The sequence below is a fragment of the Leptonychotes weddellii genome, chromosome 1 (assembly GCF_054177405.1).
Source record: "Leptonychotes weddellii isolate Sample4059 chromosome 1, ASM5417740v2, whole genome shotgun sequence".
NCBI classification, from domain to species: domain Eukaryota; kingdom Metazoa; phylum Chordata; class Mammalia; order Carnivora; family Phocidae; genus Leptonychotes; species Leptonychotes weddellii.
In genome coordinates, this window is record NC_138369.1 from 173576427 (window position 1) to 173583614 (window position 7188).

Genomic DNA, 7188 nt, shown 5'->3' on the forward strand with positions numbered 1-7188 from the left:
CAGCATCTCTCAGGAATCCATATCCTACTAGACCAGAGTAATTTTAACCCAAATTTAAGAATTAAGATTCCTCACACCTTGTAGAACTACTCAAGCCTGCAAGCCCATGGGAAGACTAACTTCTTTCCCATTCAGTCTTATCCTTAGGATATGGTTTCCTACAGTCCCAGATTTGTGTTTCATATGTAAGTGTGCGTGTGTGGTGACTCACAGTCTCCATCCAGGAGTGCACTGGGCTTTGACTTCTGTCCCTCTTAAGTAACTAAGCTGGCTAACTTTCAGCTATTTTACAACTCTATTTTTTCCTTTCAGTAACTACCCTGAGGACGATATTGATTTTTAATGCTAGTCATTTTTCTGGGCTATCATATTTTCCTAAATTTTTGGTTGGCATATATTTCCTTCGTGATCTTTTAAAATTGCAAACATGATTCTCATGCTCATTTATCAGACACATCACTCTACTCTTTTTAGGGAAAGAACTTAAACACCATAACAATCAAACGTAACGAAGAACATATAAGCACCATCACACACTAGCACCTGTAGCTGCTTATACTTTAATCTTAACTCCCACCATTACACAACCTTAAAGTCTACATGGTTACATAAAACTAGTGGAATTTTCCTAAATGGATTCTACCTTTTCTCATTTTAATGTGCTCATGTACTTCTTCCTACCTTGTTTTACCATTTCTCTATCTTTGCTTATTAACTTCTAATAATTTACAACAGGTTGTATAAGTATTTCATTAGCCTTGTCTATTTATATTTGGAATTTAAATTATTTTCTTATTATTTTATATGAAATTTTAAATGATATTACATATTTAAAATATGTAGCAAATATTTTTTATCACTTGTATTTTGCAGATATCTTCATTTTTCATTAAAGACATTGTGGTTAATTTCATTAAATCAAATTTTAGAATGTTATCATTTTGATTTCTAACTTACAAATTTGACACAGGAAGCATAGAAAATATTTTGACATATACTTATGATTTTCTAGTGATCTGAAAATGTTGTATTTGTTTTCTTTAAGTATGGTTTTCAGTGCACTTACACATTATATAAAATTCATTTCTAAATGAGTGGTATGAAATGTACATTTTTCAATTTTTTTTCTCCAATGGTCAACTGATACACTACACTAATGTTTTCATTACTCTTGCCTTTATAATTCTTCCACATCACATATTTTTCACAATATATTTTAACTTTAAATTTAAAAATGTTTCTTTGATCTTATACTTATTGTCATAAATAGAAATATCTAGAGAGCAGGCACTTAAAAGTAACATTATATATTCATTTACGGTTTTACTGTTTTAAAAAGATTTCACACTATCGTTCCACGTATTTCTACCAACAATATAATATCCTATTCACTTATGATCCCAAATTAAGATTCAGCACATTAGTTGGCCTGCTTCAAATCTGATATTTTATAAGTTTTGTACCAGGAGTCAAGAATCATGGCCTTTAGTGGAGTCTAATTCACAACTCTTTCCACTTTTCCTGCTATCTGTATAACAAGAGACTTGCGAATAAATTGATTTGATTAAAAATTATATAGAATACTTTATTTCCACTAACTGCATATGGATATAATAAATAGCAAAATCCTTAAATTTTAATTTCCCTCTATCTCATTCAATGTGATTTCAGTGTGAAGCCCTTATTCATTTGAATGCTATACTTTGGTTTTTATTAGTTTGGAATATCATAACTAGAATGTGACTTTTATTCCACAAAAGGAAAATGAGTACATAAATGTCCAAACATCATGTGGTTAATAATGGTGAATTTAAAAATAATTACTGACCTATTTTGATAAGGTTGAGTTATTGTTATCGAGCGGAAAGAATAACATTCAATAGAGCAAGCTTTTCCAAATTGCCCTAATTATAGTAAAACTTTAATTTGGTCTAACTACATTATTTATATTATTTTATAAGTTTTCCTTTTTTGTAAAAATGTTCACTTTGGTTTTTTGTATCCTCCATTCTTTTGAAAGTAATCTTACTTTTGTTGGTATTTTGATTTCACATAAATAATTAAGTGTTGTTAGAAACAAATAACTAATAAATATGTTTATGTTTTCCTAGTAAATGCTATGTACTTAAATTTGTAAAGATCTTGGTAAAGTCAAAAATTAATTTTACTATTTTTGATGATAGATGTTCAAGTGTGAATCATAACACTTGTGAGAACATTGTATGTTACACAAAATTTAAATTATTTCAAAAGACAAAAATATAAAGTTAAGACTGTCTTATAATATCCAAATGTAACATTTAAATGTTATTCTTCATCGTTTGGACACATACTCATTTGGAATATAAAAGGACCTTAAGATGTAGGTAGCACTGACAGTATTCTTTTCTAGTTGCATGAGACCATTTTTCCTCTTTGCTTTCAGTTCATTAGTTACTGCTTTCACAAGAGTGAGAATTGCACTTAAGGAATTTAAAAGGATCTCTTATGATTACCTAATCAAACTCTCAGAGAAAGGACCTTACAACACTTCTGTGATGTTAGCTTCTTTCTTAAGGAAGGAAATGTATTAGTTCATTCCATTTAGAAAGACACTTGCTGCTAGAGTACTTTTCTCCATAGTTAATTTCCATCCATTCTCTGTTGTAATAGCCTTTCCACATCTCAGCGCGCTAGTGGAACTGGAAAATAGCTGATTAAGATGATGCGACCCTTTTAGTAACTTTGCATATATAAGGAAAGTTGCCATGATACGCATAGCATTCTTCCTTGTAGACTTAATGGTACTAATGTTTTTCTCTACTAGAACCTTTTAAATCATACTGCTCATCTAGTGGTGTGTTCTTCAACGCATCTGGAAATTGTGATAAAGAAATGCTCTGGGAGTTTTAAAATAGGGTTTTAAGCCAAACCTTTGCACCTGGAAGCAGTATAGCATGAAAGCTACAAACCACACTCCTTCAATCTTTAGCAGTGCCCAGGAATTCTGTCAGAATGAAATTACAGGTTAGAAATACAGTTCAAAATCAGGCAGCGCTTATGGTGGTCTGAATCAGAGGCAGAAATTTCCTGTAGGCCTCAAACATATTTTGTGGTTGCATTTGAAATGTCTCCACCTAGATGGGGTTAAATCTAGCAAGGTCGCAACCTGAGAATCAATGATCAGTTTAGTGAGGTCTGTTTAGTACTGCTCACCGTGCTTGACCCCTAAGCCTCATTCCGTGTGGGCCACCCCTTCCTCTTCCCATCAGCTCTCAGCTCTTTCAGGTGGACTTGACCTCTTCCGTCACTAGACTTGCAGTTTTCATCTGTTTTTTCCATTCTTTATGCTACTCAGATCTTGATGTTTATTTACCAATATATGGCAGAAAATAATAGATGTGGAAAGATGCAAAACACCTAAATACAGAAACAGTTACATGTTCAAAACTAATCAGAAATGGCATGAAATAAAGAAATTGGTGACTAGATGCCAGGGGCTCAGAATCGCTGACATGAGGCCAAGATTAATTATCAACAGCAGTTTCACCAAAACTAGAAAGCCATACCATTGACATTCTCTTCTCCCTGCATTATTTTTTATTATATTTGTTATTATAGTTATTTATCCTTCGTATTTGAGAAATCACATAAGAACTAACGTTGTGACATTATTGGTACTTTAGAATGCACTGGTTCTTTTCTTAACTTATCACCATGACTCCTCTGAGCAATGCTAACCTGTTGCCACTTAATACGTTAATCTGAACTCATGTATTCAAGAAGCAGGGACCATACATACAAGTACCAGAGACAAAAGCAAAGCAAGTGTGTCAACCATTACACAAGCAAGTCAGATGAAGAAATTGGACACCAGTAAAAAAAGACCTTTAAACTGAATAAATTTTTTTCTCAAAAAAAAAAATACTCTTCACTTCCTTCCCAAAATCTGTGGGTAAAAATTAGTAAGCTGAAGTAAGATCACAACAGATGGCACCCTGAGGAACCAAGCGTGGGGTCTAAAGGCAATAATTAATACTCAATTTTTCTACTTGATAGTGTTTTATCTCCTATCCTAGCTTTTCCATAATTATATAAAATGATTTTTAGATTTTAATCAAAAATAAAACCTTGTGCATAATTATTTATTTAATTTTTATATTTATTCATTAATTTTTAATTCTAATTAGTTTTTATTATGTTATGTTAGTCACCATACAGTACATCATTAGTTTTTGATGTAGTGTTCCATGATTCATTGTTTGTGTATAACACTCAGTGCTCCATGCAGTATGTGCCCTCCTTAATACCCATCACCGGGCTAACCCATCCCCCCATCCCTCTCCCCTTTAAAACCCTCAATTTGTTTCTCAGAGTCCATTGTCTCTCATGGCTCCTCTGTCTCTCTGATTTCCCCCGCTTCATTTTTCCCTTCCTTCTCCTAATGTCCTCCAAGCTATTCCTTATGTTCCACAAATAAATGATATCACATGGTAATTGTCTTTCTCTGTTTGACTTATTTCACTTAGCATAATCTCCTCCAGTTCATCCATGTTGATGCAAATGGTGGGTATTCATCCCTTCTGATGGCTGAGTAATATTCCATTGTATATATGGACCACATCTTCTTTATCCATTCATCTGTTGAGGGGCATCTTGGCTCCTTCCACAGTTTGGTTATTGTGGACATTGCTGCTATGAATATTGGGGTGCATATGGCCCTTCTTTTTACTACATCTGTATCTTTGGGGTAAATACCCAGTAGTGCAATTGCCGGGTCATAGGGTAGCTCTATTTTTAAATTTTTGGGGAAATTCTGCACTGTTTTCCAAAGTGGCTGTACCAACTTGCATTCCCACCAATAGTGTAAGAGGGTTCCCCTTTCTCCACAACCTCTCCAACATTTGTTGTTTCTTTCCCTGTCCATTTTTCCCATTCTAACTGGTGTAAGGTGGCATCTTACTGTGGTTTTGATTGGAATTTCCCTGATGGCTAATGATGTTGAACATTTTTTCATGTGTCTGGTAGCCATTTGTATGTCTTCTTTGAAGAAGTATCTGTTCATGTCTCTGCTCATTTTTTGACTTGATTATTTGTTTTTTGGGTATTGAGTTTGAGAAGTTCTTTATAGATCTTGGATACCAGCCCTTTATCTGTAGTGTCATTTGCAAATATCTTCTCCCCTTCCGTGGGTTGTCTCTTTGTTTTGTTGATGTTTCCTTTATCTTGATAAAGTCCCAGAAGTTCATTTTCGCTTTTATTTCCCTTGCCTTTGGAGATGTGGTTTGAAAGAAGTTGCTGTGGCCATACCACCTGCAAGCATATGTCTAAGACACTTATACTGGTTCACTGAAAACACACTTTATAGAACCTTCTTTATTCATTCATGCATTCATCTGTTTATTCAGTAATTATTTCACAATTGTTACTCACTATATAGTAGAGACTTGAAATATAAAAATAAGACATAGCCTCTTTTTTTTTAAAGATTTTTATTTATTTATTTGACAGAGAGAGAGAGCAAGAGCAGGAACACAAGCAGGGGGAGTGGGAGAGGGAGAAGCAGGCTTCTTGCCGAGCAGGGAGCCCGATGTGGGACTCGATCCCAGGACCCTGGGATCATGACCTGAGCCGAAGGCAGACGCTTAACGACTGAGCCACCCAGGCGCCCATGACATAGCCTCTTATATATGACAGACACAGAAAGATAAACAGAGAGGCAGATAGCTAGGTATTTAAAAAACTGATAGATAGTTACTACAGTATGTTAGATATCATACAATATATGTAAGAATGTGGGAATTAACAGCAAATTCTTTTTTTTAAGATTTATTTATTTATTTTAGAGAGAGAGAGACAGGGGGGTGGGCAGAGGGAGTGAAAGAGAATCTAAAGCAGACTCCCCGCTGAGTGCAGAGCCTGACATGGGGCTTGATCTCAGGACCCTAAGATCATGACCTGAATTGAAATCAAGAGATAGCCACTTAATTAACTGAGGCATGCAGGTGCCCTGCAAATTCTTTTAACAAAGAGAATGGTGATCTATTCTAACATTCATCCTATATTCATAGCATCAGGGAATCCAACTCAGAAATACATTTTAAAGTGGGACTTGAGACATTCCACTTACGGTTAGTTACAGAAGGCCATGGATAACCTTCACTCATATAGAAACAATAAGAAATCACAATATCATAAAAAGAAATCATACTTCCTGTTACAGCCACAGAACAGGGAGCCTGATGTGGGGCTCGATCCCAGGACCCTGAGATCATGACCTGAGCCAAAGGCCAACGCTTAAAGACTGAGCCACCCAGGCACCCCGAAATGGTATTTTTAGACAAGAGGGAGAAAGTTGCAAATGTTTTTCCAAAATTCTGTCTGATCATAACTTTAAATCAGTTATCATCATCTATCCTAACAGACGTGGGGATGGGAAGGTATAGAAGCAAAGACTTGAAAACAATGATAATCTTATCCATGCACTCCTTTAGAATAATTTTTCTAAATGTTTTCAATCATAAATATACTTAAGCATGATATCTGTGTACAGGTAATCAAGATATGATTATTTCTCTATTTGATATATCCATAAATGAAGTATTCACGCATATTTTAGGAAAAATTACTTGAATGCCTTGGGGATATTTTTATGCTCACTCTTTTGCAATTAAATATGCAAAACTTGTTTCTCTCGGTCTCTAGGATTCTTTACTCTTTGCCATTTTGTGACATTTTGAAAATAGTATATCAAATAGAAAAGGCATGATCTGCCCTTTAGAAAACAATGGCAGAAAATGCTTACTTTTTCAAGACTGAACAAATGACTTGAAATGGGTGAAACCTGTTCTAGGAGAAGGCAATGTATCATAAGTCACAAAACACTAATCTAATTGGTTTTGGGATGGTTCGTTTTTACTGATTTTTTTTTCATAAATGCTATTTTTTTCCTAGAATATGGTAACTTTTTCATGCAAAATTCTTAAGTAATCTGTACATTACTTGGAACTAATGCAGGGTCCTATCTTTGTTTCAGAGTGAGAGCATGTGACTGGCCTCTGTAGTGGAAAAGGAATTTTAACTAGCCTCTCCCTTTACATTTTTTTTTTAATTGATCAGTTATTTAATTACGTTCTTTGTAAGAAATTTAGAACACCAATTTGTGAGGGTAAACTCAATTTGTGAGAGAAAACACAGAGCAGAGGTAGT

General features: G+C 34.5%; 1 pseudogene; it reads right to left on the minus strand.

Annotated features, from left to right (window-relative positions):
- Window positions 1-2314: 2314 nt before the first annotated feature.
- The window catches only part of LOC102750861 (large ribosomal subunit protein eL6 pseudogene), a 5632-nt pseudogene continuing 758 nt past the window's right edge, over window positions 2315-7188 (minus strand).